The sequence below is a fragment of the Pipra filicauda genome, unplaced genomic scaffold (assembly GCF_003945595.2).
Source record: "Pipra filicauda isolate LSUMZ 115617 unplaced genomic scaffold, ASM394559v2 scaffold312_size1046226_pilon, whole genome shotgun sequence".
In the NCBI taxonomy this organism is placed as follows: domain Eukaryota; kingdom Metazoa; phylum Chordata; class Aves; order Passeriformes; family Pipridae; genus Pipra; species Pipra filicauda.
The window spans coordinates 424,880-445,496 of NW_024104435.1; the positions used below are offsets into that span (position 1 = coordinate 424,880).

The following is a 20,617-nucleotide window of genomic DNA, read 5'->3' on the forward strand; positions in this document are numbered from 1 at the left end:
GACCCTGCTCCAGTGCCACACTCAATATTCCTCACAGGTGTGAGGAATTTCTCCTACAGCACTCACTTTCCTTTGTAAACCCTTTTCTGATGGCTGTTAGAAGTTTTTAGTTTTTCCTGCATATAGTGTTTTCATCTGTCCATCCCCTCTCTGCTAAAGAGGAATGATCCCTTACCTGTGTTGCTAAATTAGACAATCCTTCCTGTGATTCTTGGAAAATGACCTTTGTGTTTTTTCCAGGAAAGCACATGTTTTTTAGGGACATCTTTAACGTGGCCATATGATTCTTTCATTGCAGCACAGAATCCTTATTGAAAAGCAGCACAGTAATGGTATTTAGAACATTATGCAAAGGAATACACATCAAAATACCTGGAATGATGGTTCATCAAAGACTTGAAATTCACAGTATTGCCCAGTCCTCTTTTTGGTGATGTTTCAGAGTCTTTTCCATAACTGGTGTGTTGCTGAAAGATAAGTGTGAGATAGTTAATAGGATCCTCCCAGCACTGAGCACCTCTGGCAGTTCACTGCATTTTTGGAATTCATGCTTTCAGTTTGTCATTCCCCAAACAGTCCCAGCTCTTCACCTTCTGTGTTTCAATTTCCTAATGCATCACTTCCGTGCCACTGTTCTCTTCGGGCAGTGCTGCTCATCTTTAAAGGGCTGTGGAAACAAGAGTCAGGACCAAGCAGGCTCAAAGAGTGCAAAGCTCTGTTTTTGTGGTAGTGAAATACTGGTTTAAATACAGCCAAATCCTGTGTCTGTAACAGTACTGCATTTAAGGACAAGAATTCTTTTAAGAGCTATTTTTTTGCCATTCCTGTGAATCTGAAGCAATAGTTTTGCTGGTTTGTGCTGTGTAATTTCAATATGCAGCCACCACTCCAAGTTGGATAATTTGGAATCCACGCACGCTTTGCAGTTCCAAGATAATTTGATCTGAATAGCAGTTTCATGTAAATGTTTTGGCAGTAATGAAAATATCCTCAACATTACTACTTGCAGCTTGAAACACCAATAATGATTTTATGTGCTGGCAATGAAAGAACATGATAGGCAGGTTAAAATCATTAATTCCTCTCTCTGAAACCGATATTTTCTCACTGAAAGGTTTGAAAACAAATCTACATTCAACAGGTTGTTTCTGTATTAATGTGATACCAGCAACATCTGTGCAGCTCCCTCTCTTCTCCTGTAGGCAAGCACTGTTCAGGGGAGCTGGAAGGAACACAGCTCCTGCTTGCTTCACCCCACAGCTGTGGGGAAAACATGGGATACGATGTTTGAAGTGTTGGATAATTGGAGGAAGTGAATGGAGAATGATAACAACAGCAATAGGGAAGTTTCTGAAGTGATTTGAGAAGGTTGTCTGGTGCAGGCTGGATGTTTGATTATCTATGCACTGGATACCCACTTCTCTCTCCTTGAATAATACATGGGAACCAGGAATTGTTTACTTTAAAATATCAAAATGAGAAATGATCATGTTCTGAAAATAAAACCTGGGAGTTTCAACTCTGCCACCTCTAGGAAAGCCCAGTGGGAGGGATAGGATTGCTACAACTAGGGGAGGCCTCCTTTTCCTTATTTGTTATCATTTAACAAAATCTGAAGGCATCTTCCTTTGCAGAGAGCAGGAAATCATTCCTGTGCAGCTCCAGGGCCACACAGAGGTTATGGTGCCCATATCACTCGTGGTGTCAAACAACAGAGGGCTTCATAATTGTACAGGGACTGTACCAGGTCACCCAACACTGCACAAGAGAGAACAAAAGAGCACATGTACAGGGGAGTATTTCTGGCCTAGTAATAGATGAAAACACAGAGCTCTTTAGCTGCCTTCTCCCTCCAGTGCTCTCAAATACAACTGGTTGTGCTCCACGTTTGGGAGTGCATGGTCAGCAGACAGAAAACTCCAGCCAAAATATTCCTGTTAACTGGAGATTGGTTTTTGAAACCTGAACATTATGAATCAATGTTGTACTCTCAGCCTTTGCTCTAAGTCTGGTTAGAATTAGTAACCTAAAGCTTTATGGTGATAAACTCCAGTATCCTGTGGAGAAGGACCAGTGTACGTGTTGTGTACATGCTGACAAACACCACCACGCTTCTGCCTGTCACTGGGAAATAAAAAGGACCGTGCACATTATATATCTACAATGTCTGCATCTGGGAGGCAGACTGCAGCTGCCACTTCAGTCCTGGTTTGAGGCAGCCTTATATAGAGTGAAATGTGGTGTCGCTGACTTCAGCGGCAGGATCCTCAATGACTTTTGTGTCCTGCCCAAGGTGCCTTGGTATTCCCCATACATGGAAGCAAGTGTTTCACCACACTGAGCATGATTTTTGCTAATCAGAGAAGATGTAATCACTGAAGCAATTTGGAACAATATTTATGAAATGTGAATCTTGGATTTGCTTTGCACAGTCGTCTTATTTTTCTGTCCAGAGTTGCTTGTTATGCAAACTTGGAGGAGTGTTAAATATCCCATGATACTCAAAACCCAGAACTTTCCAAAGTCCCTTTTTATTGGGGTGTTTTTTTCTTTTTGACTAAACTCATTCTGGGCTAATACTCTTCCAAGTTAACCCTTCTTGATCAGTGCTTTTAATGCAGCTGCCAGAGTCGGCCGAGGAAGATGTTACGAAACCTTCTGTCCCCCTGCTGCACGACCAAGGATGTTTCAATGGGAACACGGTCCTTTTGATCTCAGTTATTTGGGAGTTGGTCTTCTGCAGCTTGTATCTCAGCAGAAAACCTAACAATCTGTTTGCTCTCACTGGGATTGTCTCCTTGCCAGCACAATTACATTGGTGAGTTAGGGAATAATGAGTGAGAACAGATGAAATATTTAGATATAAATAGTCTGTTTGCATGTGCTGTGATTGTCACTAATAAGGCAAGGACGTGTGGTTTGTGGTTCAGGGACAGGATGAGGGACCAGGACATCTGGATTCCTTTCCCAGCTTTACCACAGTGTATTGAAGAAACCATCAAGCCTCTTTGTACCCCATCAGTTGGAAGTGGCTAATAACGCTCTGGGGACTAATTCTTTAATGCTGTCATTTTCCCATGTTCTGAAGGGGAGAGCAATACAAGTGTAGGATTTTGACATACTAGAAATCAGTCAAAAAAATTTAAATCCACATACCCAGAAAGTTTGTGAATTAATTCATCCTATCCTGACTTAAGGAATTTTACCCACTTGCAATTTCAAAGCAATGGCAGAAAAACAAGAGGAAGATTAAAACCAATACAGAATGTTAGAACAAAATCCTGAAAGTGTGTGATCTTAAGTTTTCTGTAACAAGTTTTCCTGAGCTTTACACTTTTTATACTCCTAATAAGGAGTTGCCTTGACTAAAATGTGCTCATTTGTTCAAAGCCTAGAAACTACTTAGTAACTCACAGGGGTTGGCATGATTTAAAAAGGCCCTACAGCACCATCTACACAAGGGATGTGTTTCCCAGCCTATGTATGTTTTGCTCACTGCAGCTGTAAGTGATAAATCACTAAACCATAGATTAAAAGCATGTAATTGGTATAAAAGTAATTAAGGACAAGATTCATTCTACCTAGGAGTAAATAAGCACATTTGGCATGTAAATCTTAGGGAAAAAAGAGAGGTTTGGTTGTTGGTTTTTTTTAGCATGCATATGGTAGTCGAGAGTCTCAAAAGCAGAGCTGCTTCTTTGGCTGAGGAGGGAAATAAGGAACTGTGCAAAGAAGTTGAAAGCCTTGAGTTTAAATTATTTGAGATAAGCATATTATTTTAGGTTTTCTAGTGCCTAATTAAAACTATTTAGTAAAAACAACAGTCTGTAATGCACTAATACTGTCTTACCTGCTGAGGGACTCTGGGTGTCACATGGCTCCATCTACATTGGAAAGTAATGGGAAAGCCAAATAGGAGCAGATCTCCAGTTGGTCGTCGGGGCCCCACATCCCTATTGCACACCTGGTTGGGTTTTCCAATCTGGCCTGGCTGGAGCACAGGAATTGTCCTTGTGGAGCACCTTTCTCATGCTGGATTCATCCCAAAGTCCGGCTCCTGTGCTCTGACCTGCGGTGCCAAGACAAGCATGGTAATTGGGAGAAATCAGGGAATTTGCTTCAGAAGTGCACTCTAGTCTGAACTAAAATGCCAACCTACCCCCACCCTGATTGTACTGTCATCCCTGAGCAAGGGCAGCACAAAGGCTTGGTTTGCACTTGGAATCCAGCTGGCCAGGCAAGACTGAGCACAAATTTCCCGTTGCTTTCATGAAGGCTTTGCTCTAAATCACCGCAGTTGGACAAGGCTGAAGGAGCAGCTGGAATACCTATCATGCAGTGTAATTTCAGACTCCTTCGAAAAAGGCTCACGGCTACGTGTAAGAGGAACTGGCTTCAGTTTGGTGATTTTATCTCATTTGGGACCATTTTTGAGAATGCAGCAATACTGGTACAGGAGGTACAATTATAGGTAGAATTAGCTCCTCACCATCACTCTGAGCTAATACTGTGTTTTCTGGGATGCTGAGGGAAAAGCCAATCTCCTGATGTGCAAGAAACACTCCAGGAATCTCCAGTGATTCATTTATTTCCTAACTGACTTGTACATTAAAACACAGAATACAAGTCTATGGTTACCCAAGCCCTTCCCCTTTGCTATCCCCAGTCCTTGCCTTCACCAGGAAAAATGTGGGCACATGGCCTGCCAGGAAACCCTTAGCACACCCTGGGTCCCCAGTAAGGAGATGCAGGGAGCAGCATCCCAGAGCTCACTGCTGAGCTCCCTCACACACCTCCAGAGTCTTAGAAAATGAGTGTGCTCACGGAGACAGGGAATGGGCACCAGAAGGCTCATATTCTTTTCCACAGAAATTGCACTTACAATGATTCACATGGTAGCATCTTTCACACTAACATTCCTAAAAAGACATCCCAAAACAACACACAGTGCATAAGCTGTAGCTGTATAACTATGTAGGCAAAGCCATGTAAATAACTCTCTTCGTGTGGGGAGGCAAAGCAGCCTGAACTATCAGAAGATTTAGCAACAGCAATTCTTTTCCTACGGCACAAACCCCACCAGCAGTAATTTCATCTCGAGCTGGAAAGCATAGCATTACATTATTTGAGCACAAAGGCCAAATTTCCCAGGTTGCCAGTTAGAGACCCCAAGCTCATACAAACACAGCAGGAGAAACCTAAAATGGTTTTGTTTCCTAATGGTGCTAATTCCATTGCTGGAGAAAATGTAATTATATTTCTATTGACATTCTAATGATAACTTTGCAGGCCAGACTCTATTCTGCCTGTTAGGCCAGATAGAAGCAAAGCACCAGTGGAGAGCTAAGGAAGAGTCCAAGAGCTCCTTGGTGATGCTGTGACTGGAGCCCAGCTGGTAATTCCAGCAGTAAAAGCTCATTTTGTGAAAAAGATAGTTATGATTTAATTGTGTCTTCACTACAAAACCTCTCCATTTTGATCACAGCATCCTCAAACAAACTCCATGTGGACTTGACAATATGCAGACTCAGCTTTTGTCCTGTATTGCTGTAAAACCTGGACTCTCAGCATAAAACCTGATAAATGAGCACAGCAGCCCCTGCACTGTGGAGATGCCCCACTGTTGGGAACAGCAATTCCTGCTGGTTGTTCCAGGCTGTTGGAATCACATACAGCAGATCCAGACTGGAGCCTGCACCATTTGACTTGTGGTTTTGCTTGCGTATTTATCAATCTCAGCTGCCCTCCCCTCCCCTATTAAAAGAGAGGCCCTGGAGGAAAATGGAAGTCCTTTCCTGAAATTCAAGGAGGTAGGAATTGCAGTCCTTCGTTGCTGATACATTATTTTAGTACATGGTGGCATTTCTAGGTATTTATCCTGGCTATATCAATTTAATATGTTATCGTACCTGTGCCAGCCTATCCTATTGTTTTCTCAAGGCACTGTGTCAGTGTGAGATATCACTAGTCCTGAAATCAGGATCATATCTTCATTGTATGAGGAAATACAGGAAACAGAGGAGTGCTCGTATATCTGAAACTCAGTTTTCCCTGTTAAACTAACATTTCATCACTCCTTACCACACAGAAGAGTTGGGAAGGTGACATTCAGACATGAGGCAGCAAGAGGTACATGGGAGCCACTGACAAACTGTGGTGCACTCCTTGAACTCCTCGTGTAGCTGAGAGGTTGTCAGTGGTCACAGTCCAAGCCTGGAACACAGATTTGGCTGAGCTTATGGGGTTTTTTCCATTTTTATCAATATTAAAAATATGTCCTGCACACGGTGGTACTTCTGGCATTCACCACGCAAAGGCCTTTGCAGGATTGCAATTTTATAAATGTTTCATAGTAGCCTCCAGATTTCACAAGTTTACATTGGCCTAAACAAGAGGAATTTTATGTGTTTTACCAATGTTACCTGAGGAAATACAGTTCCCAAATGGTGGGTTTTTTTCTCCCCCCAAAATACAGTTATAATGGGGGCAGATGTATGTAGGCACTGGAAAGAAGTTTCTTAAAGGACACTTAAACCATTTTAGATATTTAGAGCTTTCAGCAGCCTTTGTTTGGTTGTTTTACCTGGGAAGGTTTAGGAGGTCAGTTTTACTGTATAATGCATTGAGCTGGTAATAGATGGAATAGGAATTTGACTGAATTTATAACTAGCTAAAATGCACCAATGGCAGGGTATAACTCTTAAGTATAAAGTCACTGGCACTGTTAAATTCTAAAATTAGTATATGAAATCTAATAGGAAACTAATATATGAAAACACTGAAGTTTAACACTATAGGTCACCTCTGTCTAACTTCATTTGGAATTAGTTATCTGCTTCCAGATTTAATTAGATCCATAATATGCAAAAATACAACACGCGAGTTAGAAATGTACATATCAATTGGAATAGAACAGCAGATAACGTAAACTTCACACATGAGTCACAAAATCAAGTCACTTGGAGAAAAAATATTTTGCAGGCTACTTGACAACATTTTCCCTCAGTTTTTGCCTCCTTACCGGAGCTGAGTTAATTCCAACAGTGCAGCAATACTGCAGTGCAAGGGAGAGCACTTCTGCATGGATCCTGCCCTGTCCAGAGTCCTGGAAATGTCACAGCCATAGAGTCCCACTTCCTTCACTGGAGGAGAGTGGAATAAACATCTGTGCATTTGGATGATCATCTCAATTAAACTGAGTATGGCAGAGCCCTCCTTTAGCAGCTTCCCTTGGCTAAAGGAAATGAGGGGGTAATTTGACATGTCCGATTACAGGATGGCTCTTCAGCAGCCAAACAGCAGGTCAAGTGTAAGAGACAAATCAGTTGTATCTTAATGCAGATTGGTTTTCTCTGTTGCACCTCAGCACTTCAGAACTGCACTTTATCATAGAAGAATTTATAGTCTGTTTATATGACACAGCACACACAAGGAGGAGGAAGCAGGGACTTTCTGAAATAGTCATACCCTGAAGCACAAATTGTGCTTTCCTTCTTGTTCACTTGATATTTTTGTCATGTCATCTGGTGTGCCATCTCACTCATTCAAGGACTGCTACATCACTAAGACATATAACTTAAGATTACACGTGAAAAGAGGAATTATTGAATGAATATACACGTGCTTCAGGCTCTGTCTGAGCTGGGATGGATCATTCCTTCCTTCTTCCTGAGCACTGATTTCTTTACAAAGATTTGCTGGGACAAAAACCTCACCTTCTATCAAGTCTGTATCACCTTCATGCACTTTGTCAGCAGCTTCCCTCCTCTCAGCTACTACACAAATACTGAATATTGCACATGAACTGTTTACTGGGGTGCTCCTTGTGTAAATATATAGGTTTGACAGAGTGGTTTGTCAGAAAAGCAAAGAGGAATAATGGAGAATGGCTTCAGATAAGCCATGTCAGAGCAGGTGCAAGAGTAAGTAAGTCACTCTGCACAAATGACCATGACAAGGATAACACTCAAGACAAGGGGAATTAGGTCTTATATGGGAATAAATGTTGAGCTAGAGAATTAATTTATGTTTGTTTGAAAGAGCTCAGTGAGACATAAAAATGTTCAGGAATGTTTAATGCTAAAGGGAATGAGATTTATCAAAGCAGTTTGAAAGGATAATACATTCATTTCTGGTTCTACAGGCAAAGAAAAGGCAAAGGAGTCCAAGGCATTGACAACTTCGAAGCTGTTTTTCATGCTGCCCTCATTGCCTCGAGTTTGATGCTACACTGAAAGGCCAGTCTGGTTCTGGTAAGCAATTACTAACTCGTGATAAGCATTAGGGTTACATTTAAAGATCAGAGCACACATATATAAACCACTTTCAGTACATACAGGTCCTCTGCTTCATGTCCCTGCACGTGGGTTTATATCCCCTCATCCCGGTGTTTCCTCTTCCCTTTTCTGTGACTCCAGGAGCAACTGGAATCTGTATTGAAAAGAAAATGTAGTTAATTTAATTCTTAATAATATGTAGTGGACACAATGGTGGTCAGCACTATGACCGAATCCTGAAGTCTTTGCTCAGGACTGAACTCCACCTGGGATCCATTTGGGCAGCTTTTTACTCTTCAGTAAATCAGGTCCTTTGCTGCTGTTTGCCCTCTGTTCAGTGCAACCTTTGCCACTGCATAAAAATGAAGGCATCATTTTGAAAACCTGTGTTGAAAAGTCTATTTTGCAAGCATTTTACAGAGTTCATTTCAGCTCAGGGTCTAAATAAAACACTTGAAGAGTTTGGTTTGAATAAAACTCACTCTACTGTAAGGTGAAGTATTGAAAGCCTGCTTCATTTCATGTCTTAGGAGTGACTGCTAGACATGATTTCTGTACAGGGGTTGGCACGGGTTAGGGGCTGTTCACCTCTACTCACAGGTTCTTCTAAAGATGTGTGACTGTATGAATAAACAAAACTAAAAGCAGGCTTCATTTTGCAAATGGTACTAAATATTAAAATGCACATTATTAGTATTAAATGTGCCTGTAAAAAAGTACCTGAGCCTATTCTGTGTGTAGTAAAAAAGACTGGGGGGGAAAAAAGGCACCTTATTGTAAATCATAAGGTGAAAATGTGGAGAATTATTTTTCTTTTCCAAGTACCTGTAGAGTTTTAGGTCTGGTTTCTAATCATTGTCATTTATATAATCCACAAGTTTCTTTTTTGATGGTCTGAAGTGTTAGTTTCACATGCTCTCACACACTGGTTTGACTTAGAAGCCGTTGAGCTGTTTTGTTACAAATGGTTTTAGTTTCCAAGTAAACCAAGTGGCAAAGCAATTCAAAACATATTGAATTCATTTAAAATATTAATATCCACAACTGGCTCTAAATCAAAAAGAATTACTCTAGACTTAGCAAGTTTTATTTCTGACAGTTCTTACTTTTAATATATAGTCAAACATATTGGATATATTCACTTACTTTAAAATAGCAAATCAGTAACACAGGGATCGAAATAATCCTTTTTTCCTCGTGTCCAAGACATTTCTTATACAGAAGAAAATGCTTCATTTCTTTTCCCTCCAATGCAAAAAATAATCCTGTAAATGCACTTTTCACGCCTCACTGTGTGGTAACACTGCTGAACTTTTAGATTCTGCAGTTAGATAAATCAGGTTTCCTAGTGAAGATCTAAAGCTGCAGGTACAATTTATCTTCACTTCACATGGGATGTGGGCAGCTCCTGCCTTGGGCCCAGACTGCGTGCATGGACAGCTCCACCATCCCCATTACACTGCCCATGGGAGCAGGAGATGCCTTGTTACACCATTTTTCCCTGTTTTATTAAAGGTGTCCCTTCCAACGTGGCACTTGCATTGTGATTATTTGGTCTCAGGCCACCAAGGAGTCAGGAGGGATCATTTCTGGTTGTAGCTGTGCTGGATGCCCTTGCCAGGCCCCAGTGTTATCCCAGTCCATCATCACTTTCTCCTGGCATGTGCTGCAGTTACACATCTCGCCTCCAGGATCTGACCCACACAGGGGCTTCTCCCACAGCCTGTCCCTGTGGATTTTCCAGGAGTGCTAATGATTTAATGTTAATGTGTATCCTCTTCAGAACGGGCTGTGGAGACTGGGCACGAAAGGTCATTCTTGTTTAAACACATTTGTTTTGCCTTTCTTCTCAGAAACTTTAAATCAGAAGCTTCCTTACACAAAATGCCCAAACTGACAGCTTTAGGATGTGTGAGAAAGACACAGTTAATTTAGTGCAAAAGATAAGACATTTCCTTGGGGAAGCACTAATACCAGGCCTATTACCCCTCAGTGTCATTTCAGATTAGTGTTCTACAGAGAAAGGGATTCTAAATCTTTTTAATTGAAAAATATTTGTCTTTCCCTCACTATTATAGGTTTCTGCCTAGAGGTTAAAGAGTTTTTAAATTATTTCTGAATTACATCCAATTTCTGGACAGTTTATCAAAAAAAAGGAGGATGCAGTTTGTCTTTTGCTTTGTTAATTTATGTCAGACCAGAGAAAGGAGAAATATACTCCCTTGGTGACCCAAATGAAACAGTTACATAAAAAGATGATTAGAAATACAAAGACTGGACATATCTAACTTAAGATTTGCAGCTGTCACAGACACATCCACCACATATGGGAATACATGCCACAATTATGCATGCAAAATGGGAGGATAATTGTCCAAACATGGTGGGTGAAACAATGGTTGAGACCAGAACTTTACTCGGTTTCTTCCTCCCTTTTTTCTGGCTGAAAGTTTGGAAAACATCAAAACCAATGGTTTTAACCCATGTAGGTTCATAAGCAACGAAACTACCTCGAGAAAATAAGAAAATGCAAATTCATGTTTACCTTTAGCATGTCCTGAGCAGGAACATTCTAAACTGGGATCTGGACTTGCTGAGTCCTTGACCCATGAGGAGAAGATTTGCACATGGCCTTGGACCAGCCTCCCTCTGTCCCAAAACTGAAGCATGAGATTTCAAGCCAAGTTCTGGCTTGGAGTGGAGTAGGCACTATCTCTGGGTAACTGCACAGCTCACAGAGTATTTGTGTGTTAGGGTGGTTTGGTTTTTTTCCCTTGAAACTCCTTCCCACCAACTGTACTCTTCCCACTTGTGTAATGGTTGTGTTTGCTCTCATCTTTACTGAAGAAAAAATATTTTCCTTTTCTAATTCAATCCTTAGCCATTGTTTTCCCAACCTCTAGTTCTCAAGAAATGTGATTTCTTTAAAAAAAAAACCCACAAAAAAACCACAAAGAAAAAGGTCTAATTAAACCATTTATCAAACTTTTCCACGTGGGTAGAGTGACAAATTAGCCCTATCTTCCACCAGCCATCTGATGGATGGGAAGATAAAGATGCAGAGGCTGTTGTTTTAGCTGGAAGCTCTCTACTATATCAATTGTTTGGCCTTGAGCCAAAAGACCCTACGAGATGACAAGGACAAATGATGGGTCCACCAAGTTTATGCAGCATGAGGCCTGACATCAAAGGAATCTGTCCTTATTAGCAGTATCCCTCTGCCTTCCTCCTGGAAAAAACCACTCATTTGTTTTGTAAAAATATTTCACTTAATCCTTTCACTCTTTCAGTAAATGGAAAGAAAAATAGAACTGTAAATAAACTTGGACAGTAATAAATTGCTGACGAGCTCTGCTCTTCTCGACCGATATGAAGTGATTGTTACAACATTACTTTTCAGTGATGTCCACCAGGAGAGTCTAAGACAGGTGGGCTGCAAATAAGTTTCCCTGGGAGCCTTTACTTTTATCACTATTTGCTTGGGAATTCTTATTCCTAAGGTATTCCCTCCTGGTGGTTTTAGGATACAGGGATTGGAGTGAGGTGGATATTGGGCCTGACACTGTTCTTACGTGACAGGATGACCTGCAGTGTCTAACTTACATCTTTCTCCCTTCTCCCAACGTTTTTTTAATGTGCACTATTTTTACACGTAGTGGAAACCCTGTGTACAAGGTGGAATACAATTACTACCTGGCTGGAGAGCGGAAAGAGAGGATATAACAGCCAGGATGTCTTCCAAGAAAAGCAAAGTCAACAACCAAACAACAAAACCCTGTTCTGACACCTGATTAGAGAGGTTTGACTGAAAACAAGCCATTTCTGCAGATACTACATGTTAGCCTGAGCTAGCAGTAAAATCCATATATTTTTCACTGGAAAACTATTTAAAGGTTACTCTCGATGTCTCATTACTTTTGATGTCTCATTTTTTATTACCTTTTTTTCCTGTGTGGAAATAGGACAGTATTCAAGTTACTGACAGAATGAGAAACTTTTGTTTTATCAAACCCAATTGCAGCAGTTCTGCATAGCTCAGTATTCACATACCTGATCAGCTGGATTCATCCTTTCAACAGAACATTTTTACAGCACAGAATTAAGAACAATAATGCATTTAACAGCTCTAAGTCCCTAATGTACTTTTTTAGCTGCTTGTTTATAACAGGGCTGCTTAGGAACCAGATTCTCCCTATGCCAACCCCCCTTGCAACACTTTGGAGGAAACTGCAAATAAACAAACTGTACTGGTTGAAGTTTTCCACTCAGGACTGCATTTTTCCAATAAAAATGAATTGTAAGTATTGTGACAACAGGCAATTAAGCATTCAAACCTAACTGTGTCTAACTCGGGAAGGGAACTCCTTGAACAAAGAAGCTTAAATGCAATTTGGTTGGAAATTAAATGGAAAAAAAATCAGCAGTGCAGTTGCCAATGAACCAAAGTGTTTGCTTACTTATAATTCCCAGCATGGTCATTGTCTGGCTGCCCTGGCATTCTGAGATTATTTAGAAGACAGTAATTCATTGCCTCAAGAGACAGGTAGAACAGCTCCTCTCAGTCAGTCAGCTTGGCTCAGGGGGGTAGTGGCTACAGCTCAATCCTATTTAGCCTTTCTTCAGTAAAATAAAGGATTTTTCTTTTCTTTAAATATGGCTCCAATTTCTGAATATAGCAAACTCATTCAGAACTACAAGCTCCAGATTTTTCAAAGGCTCATGGATTTCTCAAACACTTTAACAAATAAAGTTAAAAAATCTTGTTCTGTAATTTACACTTTATGACACAATTCAATGAAAGACCTTAAAATAGGGTTCACTCCAAAATAAATAATAATCAGAAACTTATTCCACCCTGCACTTGTCTTTTATTTGCCAGATGACCAATTTGCTTCACTTCTTTTCCACAGCTTTGGAAAATACAGCAAGTCTGTGCATGTACGGGTCCTGCCCGGAACCAAAAACTTTAGAAGTGAACCCCGACTTAAAATATAAACTCATCTTTCATTTATGTTTTAAGATAATGCTTAATTCAGTTATGGTTGAGGGATAACTCACAAAATTTGGGATCTGGTTTTCACTTGTCTTGAGTTTTTAGTTCTTCTAAACCATATTAATATTATGTCCATTTTCAACTTGCATTGGGAACAGCTTCGGATTTTAAGACGACTTTCACAGGAGTATTACGAGAGATTTTGCTCACTGAATGATCCATGAAGAGAGAGTAATGATTTCAGAGCTGTGTGTCCTATTTTAGCTATTTCCACTATCAGGAAACAATGGGTTGACCTACTTGTGTGTTCCAAAAATAGCCAAGGATCTTTAAACAAAATCAATCTCATTGAGCTAAGCAGAAATGGAGAGGTGGAACGTTGCTCACAGCAGGACCCCGTTAGGTGCCCACCCCAGCACTGGAGCAGCAAATCCCATCAGTCAGAGCACACTCACAGTGGGAGTTTCCCAACACAACCTGGGCATCACTGAGAGTCTCAAAAGCTTGTTTTAAAAACTGTCACTCAAGTTCTAGGCCAAAGAACTCCAGTGAGGATTTTGGTTGGCATCACTCCGTGGGCTTGAAGATACAGACCCCAGGAAACCTGGGTACTTCCTACCAAAAAAGCCTGAACTTGGACCATTCCAGCAGCTGCAGAGATTTGATTCTTGCTTTATTTAAAACTCAGTGTTTTGAATCTGTGCTTTGCCAGTCACTCCTGCTCCTCTGATAACATGAGTAAACCCTTTTGGCTCTCTCTGTCACAATCATTACATCTACTGTATCTCACTTATTGTGTAATATTTGCTGTTACCCTCAGGACAGTACCAGCTGCTCTGCACTGAACTCTGTTTTGTGCACCAAGCCCTGTGTGCCCCTGAGATACAGTTCACTCTTAGAACGCTCAGCCCAGAGTCTCAAAGCCTTTACAGAGCGTGGTAACTTCACTAGATGGCAGTGCAGAGAAATATTACTTTATATAAATCTACTTTTAATAGGAGATGGAAACACCCCAGCAGGTACTGCAGTTTGCTAGCGCTGCCTGTGCTAACACCAGATCACAAGCCAGCAACGTGCTCACCCACACAAGAGTCTGGGGGCTTCTGCCCAGTTAAATCTCTATGCCAATATCTGGGAAAGCATGGACACTCTTTCTCCCAGCAACTGTACCATAGTCCTTCCTGAAATACCAGGAGAAGAAAAGTTTCAAAGAGAAAGTTTTCAAAAGAAAACTTCCCTGAAAAGTCAGAGCCACCATCCCTCCAAGAGTCCTAACAGTGATGCCATAAGCATGACGAAGAAAATGAAGGAAGGGTAAGAATGAGAAAGCAACTGGTTCAAATAATTTTGTGAAGAAAACTCTATATTAAATAAAATACTTCTCATTCCCAAGAACTCCTTACAAATATGTGTTTGTTGGGAGAATTTGATGTCCCTTATGGACAACTCAAGAAACAAAGCACAATTTTTCAGACTCCTGACAAAACTCCAAGATTAAATCCTTTAACCAGCAAGTTCTGTAGCTTCTAAAGTTCAAAACCTTCAAAAATTCAGTCTTTTGAATACAGAGAACTGATGTCTGCCAGTCTTTGGAAATTAATACACCTAAACAACACTAAAAAAAAAAATGAGTGGATGATTTCAGCCAAGAGCATTAATTCAATTCAAACATTATCAGTAAAATCCTCTAGAAACAGTAACTGTTCATTTAGAATGTTCACAAAACACAAATTATCATTTAGCACAATAAGGAGACGAAAAAAAGTTTGGTTTCTTCTAGCATCAGATGTAAAAAAATATTTTCTCAGGTTTGTTTCTTGCTCTGAGAGAAATATAAAGAAATCAATTCACTGCCGAAATCACACTTCCCTGTGCTGTTCTTGCCTTTATCTTAACAGTGTCCAAGAGGTTCCCCTCAGGGAGTGATACATTGTCCTCTGGCATCTCAGCTGCTCCCTCACCAAACTGTTTGCAATAGCAAGCAGAGATTCAGGATATTGCAAGTGCTGATAAAAAACAAACCCAGTTCTGTTGCAAGTGACTTCTCGACTTCTGCCTGCTAAGCACAATTCAAAGGCTTCAGCTTTTAAAGGCATAATTCCCTATATTTATTTTTGTGCAAATATGAGCAGATGAGAAACAATTCCTTATGGCATTCATTGTGTGGGATTTTCCTTACTTTTTCTGTCCACTGGCCACTGAGAAACAGGAATATCTGGAGGTGCAAAGCCCCAGGGTTTCGTTAGTGACACAGTGGGTTGGATTCTCTGCATCTCACGCATGACTCTGGTCAAACAAACACACACAGTTCACAGGGCTGGTAGAGAAAGTACAACTTGTTGCCTAAACCAGCCTGACAAAAAATAAACGACTGCTCCTCAAAGCATCGAGACATAGGTAAAAATAAGGAGTAGATTACGTAGATTTCTAGGAAAAAATACACTTCAAGACAGCTTGGTGGACTCCCCCGGATTTTGATACTGTGAATAAATAGCTGAAATGTGATATAATTGTGGAACTAAATACATTCAGCAGAAATGAAAACCTGACAGAACAGTGATGCAACTTGTGCTCGCTCCAACCCCAGTTACAGGGAAATAATTCTCTTCTCTCATTAACATGAGAGAGCTTCATGCTGGATGCTCTGGATGACATTCATATGCAATAGGACAGTCAGGTACCCTGGTAAGAAGCCAGAATTCCTCTCTAACAGCCAAGATACTGCCAAAACAGCCCTTCTAGTTTATTTATTGCCCTCATCCAGTTGCTCTTTTTAAACAGTTCATTTACCCTCACTGGAGAAAGATCTCAACTGCAAAATAAAGAGAACTGTTACACCTTGTCCTTCCCCCTTTCTCCCAGGCACACTCATAAATCACAGCACTGTGGATTTCCCTGGGAGCTGTGCCATCCTGTTAGTTTTAATTAAGTAGCCTTAAAGTAAGTGGCCAATCAATATTGATTCATGGGGGTCTCACTGCAATAACTCATCACAGGGGCTCGGGGCGTTACTGATGTGAATATAATACTTTGGCTTGCTCTGCCCACACTCGTGTCAAATGAAGATCAAGAGTGAGTTCTAAGAGCTGTTTTCTCCTCTGTAATGTACATCTGACTGAATACAGAGCAGAATCTCTCTTCAAAACTGCACAAAGATTTCCCAGTCTACTTAGTTTCCATTTAATTCCTCTGCACAGCACTTGAATTTTGTACTACCACCCAAAATGTCATGGCCTGCATTGCTTGAGGTTTACAAGGAGGACTTGCATGATGGAGACTGGTTAGTCACCATCTGACCATAACCTGCACAATACTCTGCTTGCAGGGAGGACTGAAAATTGCAGTATAATAATTATTAAAATACATCATTGTAATGAGATGCTCTCTTCAAGATATACCTGTGTACAATGAATTCAATGCATTATTAGGTTGACTGGCACTTGCATATCAATATCTAAATTAAATTCATCTAACTCTGACAAACATGCTGTGAATTCCTAGGACTTCAAGCATGTTTCTCTCCTCTCTAAAGGAAAGTAAGGGTTTAATTAAGCTGTGTCTGTAGGTAACTTTTGCCACCACCTAGTTAGCTGATTAGGGCCATGAAGACTATAATCTATTTTAAAGCCTCTCAGTTATCAGCTGGTAGGTGTACAAGCTATTTTTATCCCCCATCAGGCCACCCAAAAGATTGTTGAAGTTTGAAGCTCTAATTTAAAACTACTGCATATTTTTATAGGAAATTATACTATGCCTTGATCGGGTTCAGAAGCTTGAATAACAGTGAAACGGAGCTGAAGACAGAGTGCCAATTTACAAACTAAACTCAAGTTTTACACATCAGTAAATCCCTGACCAAAGTGGATTATAATATAAAACCCTGACAGACACGTAGTTACAACAAAAGCAGTGAAATAAGGCAGTATTTTTATTATCAATCCCAAAGCACTTCTCTCTCAGAAACATATTTCATCTCGCAGCCTCTCATTCCTGCTCAGATTGGTATTACCTTTTCTAGCTAGTGTTTTAAAATCAAATATTTGAGTTAGGGATATACAGAGCTTATTTAACTTCTCTGCTACCTTTTTCTTTCACCAGCAGTGAAAATTTGCAGTGCTGTGCTGTTTGCTGTGGGCCTAGATGGGAGTTTTCAGCTTGCACAGTCACACTCTGTATGTTTACTATGCAAAACAGTTATAACAGTATGTGGGAATGAAAAGCCACAATTTTTGTGGAATTGAATGAATTGTACAAATTTTACTTCTGAATTGCTCTGGAAACTTGAAATTGTTGCATAATTAAGAAAGCCATTCAGATGTCTTTCCAGCCTTTCATTTTCTGCCTTTGATGCATTTGCCACTGGGGTTTTCACGGAATATTCATCTTTCCATATGGTTTCATTTACATTTCTAACACAAGAGACCCAGTTTGCCATCGTGTGTAGCTCAGGTCTCAGTTGTGGGTCACATCTGAGGAGGGGACATGCAGCAAATGAACAATTCCAGCACCTCTGTGGTCAGCCCCGCTCAATAATTGCTGCAGTAGCTGCATTTTGCTGTACAGATGTTGGTAATTTGCTATTGAAAACCAGCGGTATCAAACTGTCAGAGTCAAGAAATGGCTTTAATTATTTCCTCCCTGGAGCAGCAACAGCCATTACTTGAGCACTGCCAAAGCTGGAATGCGTTTGTGAGGGTGATTTCTCAGCACATTCAGTGCAGGAAGCCTACCTGCACTTGCCAGCTCTTTGCTCCCTCGTCCTGGAAAAACTGGGCTGGATCATCCGGAGACCACCTCCGCCAACTTTCAGGATTTTCCCCAACCACTGAAGACTAACTTTTGGTTTTCTGCTTCACTGAGTCCTGAAAACAGAAAATAAATCAGACAGAAAGCCCTTGGAAATAGCATTACAGGAAAAATATTCTCTGGAAGAGAATAATTAAACAAAAATCTCAGAAGCTACAGAAAATTTGGTGGAAAACTGTACTGATAAAGAAGGTGAAGTCAGCAGGGCCACTGCAGCACTGCCCAGGTTATTATCCCTACTTACAGCTATGGGCATAAATAAAACAATAGTCAAAACCACAGAGCTTAAAAAAACATATATAAAAATTCAAGAGCAGGTCAAAACATTTTTAACATTTTATAGCAATTTCAACATTATTCTCTGTCCTTCATCAAATAGATCCAAAACCCAGAAAAATTAAGAACTGATGTTAATGTGAACGTTTCCACAGGAGCCTGCAAGGGGTTTTGGCTCGTGCTTCAAAAGAAAACAAAACCCCTCCAAAATAACTCTTGTGCACTACCTCTGATTCCTCATTCCCATGCTGTATCCATTTGGGAAGACAATCTAAGCTCTGCACCTCCACAGGTTATCTTGTCTCTGAAGTGGGATAAGGTTTTTCTCCCTAAATAATTTGAGGGCTTTTTGTGCCTCTGATAGAGGATATTAAGAAGCGCTGATGTGAAGTTTTCCTGAAGTCCAGGGAAGTTTATCTCTCAGAAGAGCAGAGAATGATGAGGGTGTTCATGCAATAGCCATGGGATTGGCCAGCAATGAACTGCTCCTCCTTTGAGGTGCACACTTGGGATATCTCTGCATAGGGAGATGCAGTGTGTTTTCCCATGTGCTCCCACCTTCCCTTCTGCTGACTGCACATTCCAAACCAGTCCAACATCACAAGTGTGGCACTGAAGGGCTCTGGGTTGCTCTGGAAGGATGGAAGGCTGGGAGAAGCAAAACAGGGCTTATAAAAAAAGGAGGAACACATAAGGAAAAACCAGTGTAATGAAATATGTTGGAGTCCCTTTGGAAATACTTGGCAACCTAAAAGCCTTTAAGTCTGTAAGAACTCACCTCCAAGTTGTGCAGCACAATTGTTGATAATTTACCTAATGTTTTTAAGTATATATAATAATTTATCTAATGTTACAGCTCAAGGCATTGTTTTTCAGTACCAGCAAGGAAGAGGTCAAAGAACGTTTAAACTACAGCCAAATTCCCTTGATTTTTTTATTCCCTTTCTCTTTAGGTCAGCAATAACATTTAAAAATCTAGAGAAAAAAACCAAAAAAACCCAGTTCCCACTTTATAACAAGCAGCTCAGAAAAGAGAGAGGGAAAACAGGTTTTCTTTGCACCCTGGTGAAGTCAAGACCTACAGGTTCTGTTGAGTTTGTCATTAAGAAATTATCCCAACCAAACCTGTGCATGAATATTTCTGTGTTACCACAGCAGCGATAACAAACACCATGTGTCAGTAGCAAAGGCTGGTGGCCATTAATGAAGGAGATTCCAATACTGGTTAGGAGAGGCTGGTGATCAATAGCTACTGGGGTTCTGCTGTTATCCCTCTGTGACAGCCAGGAGCATAAGGAACAAGGAGCTGTGGTGCGGTGTCTCTGCAGGGGCAGGAATTGCTCCGGTTCCAGAGGCACGGCCTGTGTGTGGCACGTCTTTTAACCACGACGCTGATCTCCGTGCACAGAGTTTGGTGTCAGCCACAACTAACCCACAGCTGAAACCACTTTGGAGTTTTGTCAGGAACGACAAGATTTGATGAATGGAGACGAACGATTAAAATATTTCAGCCTTTCTAAGTCCTCACACAACGTGACGGCAAATAAGTGTTCAAAGAGATTTATTTTTGTTCTGAGCAGCTGGAGATCCAGAGCCTGCCGTTCCTGAGGGAGTCCCAGAGACCTACTTGATGATGGGAGTGTTTCACAGCTGGAAGAGACTCGGATTGTTAAACAATGCCTTGAGCTGTAACATATTTTAGTGACCAGACTCCTAAAACCCCGAGGTCTCTAATTGCCTGCAGGCACCTTTGTTATCACTGGAAACCCTGAGCTCCCATCTTGTAACATGGGGCAGCGTCTCAAACATGGAATTCAATTACAAGGAAATGATTCCAGAAAACAAAGACCAACCCAAACTGCCCCTTTGCACCCCATTTTTGTGCTGTCAGAGGGGCAGGAGGATGAACATCTTCCTTGCACAGGAAAACTGATGTGAGAATTAATTTGTTTTCCTACCTACGGACAATATTTATTTACAAGGCAGTTACTCAATTACAAACATTTCTATTTTGAATCTGAATAGACATTAAACCTGGGCAATGCCAGAGAAACATTTGTGAAGTCGTGATGACAAAAGTAGAGCTTTTCTCAAGTGTTTTATGAGCCACGTGCACATTTAAAAATCACTTTGAATCTCTCATCAAAGATTTAATTATGGGCTCTGTGGTGATCTGGATTACCAGGCCCTGATTATTTCTGCAAAACGTGCCACATTAACTTACACATGATGGAGTTGCAGATTTAAATGGCTTTAAAGTATTATA

At 40.7% G+C, this 20,617-nt stretch overlaps 2 long non-coding RNA genes across 24 annotated transcripts in view; one reads left to right on the plus strand and one right to left on the minus strand.

Annotated features, from left to right (window-relative positions):
* Positions 1-20,617, plus strand: part of LOC113998683 — a 105,302-nt gene that overhangs the window by 77,529 nt on the left and 7,156 nt on the right. For both annotated transcript variants that reach the window (XR_005564378.1, XR_005564380.1), the window contains one exon: positions 8,144-8,252. This is a non-coding gene — a long non-coding RNA (uncharacterized LOC113998683). The remainder of the gene's footprint in view (positions 1-8,143; positions 8,253-20,617) is intronic.
* LOC113998705 overlaps positions 1-20,617 on the minus strand; it is a 68,382-nt gene that overhangs the window by 22,758 nt on the left and 25,007 nt on the right. For 20 of the 22 annotated variants that reach the window (XR_005564375.1, XR_005564371.1, XR_005564362.1 and 17 more), the window contains 6 exons: positions 18,579-18,999; positions 18,000-18,131; positions 8,337-8,430; positions 6,082-6,213; positions 3,851-4,069; positions 373-467 (listed from right to left, as the gene is read on the minus strand). This is a non-coding gene — a long non-coding RNA (uncharacterized LOC113998705). The remainder of the gene's footprint in view (positions 1-372; positions 468-3,850; positions 4,070-6,081; positions 6,214-8,336; positions 8,431-17,999; positions 18,132-18,578; positions 19,000-20,617) is intronic. The other 2 variants (XR_005564360.1, XR_005564374.1) reach the window with 2 other exon arrangements.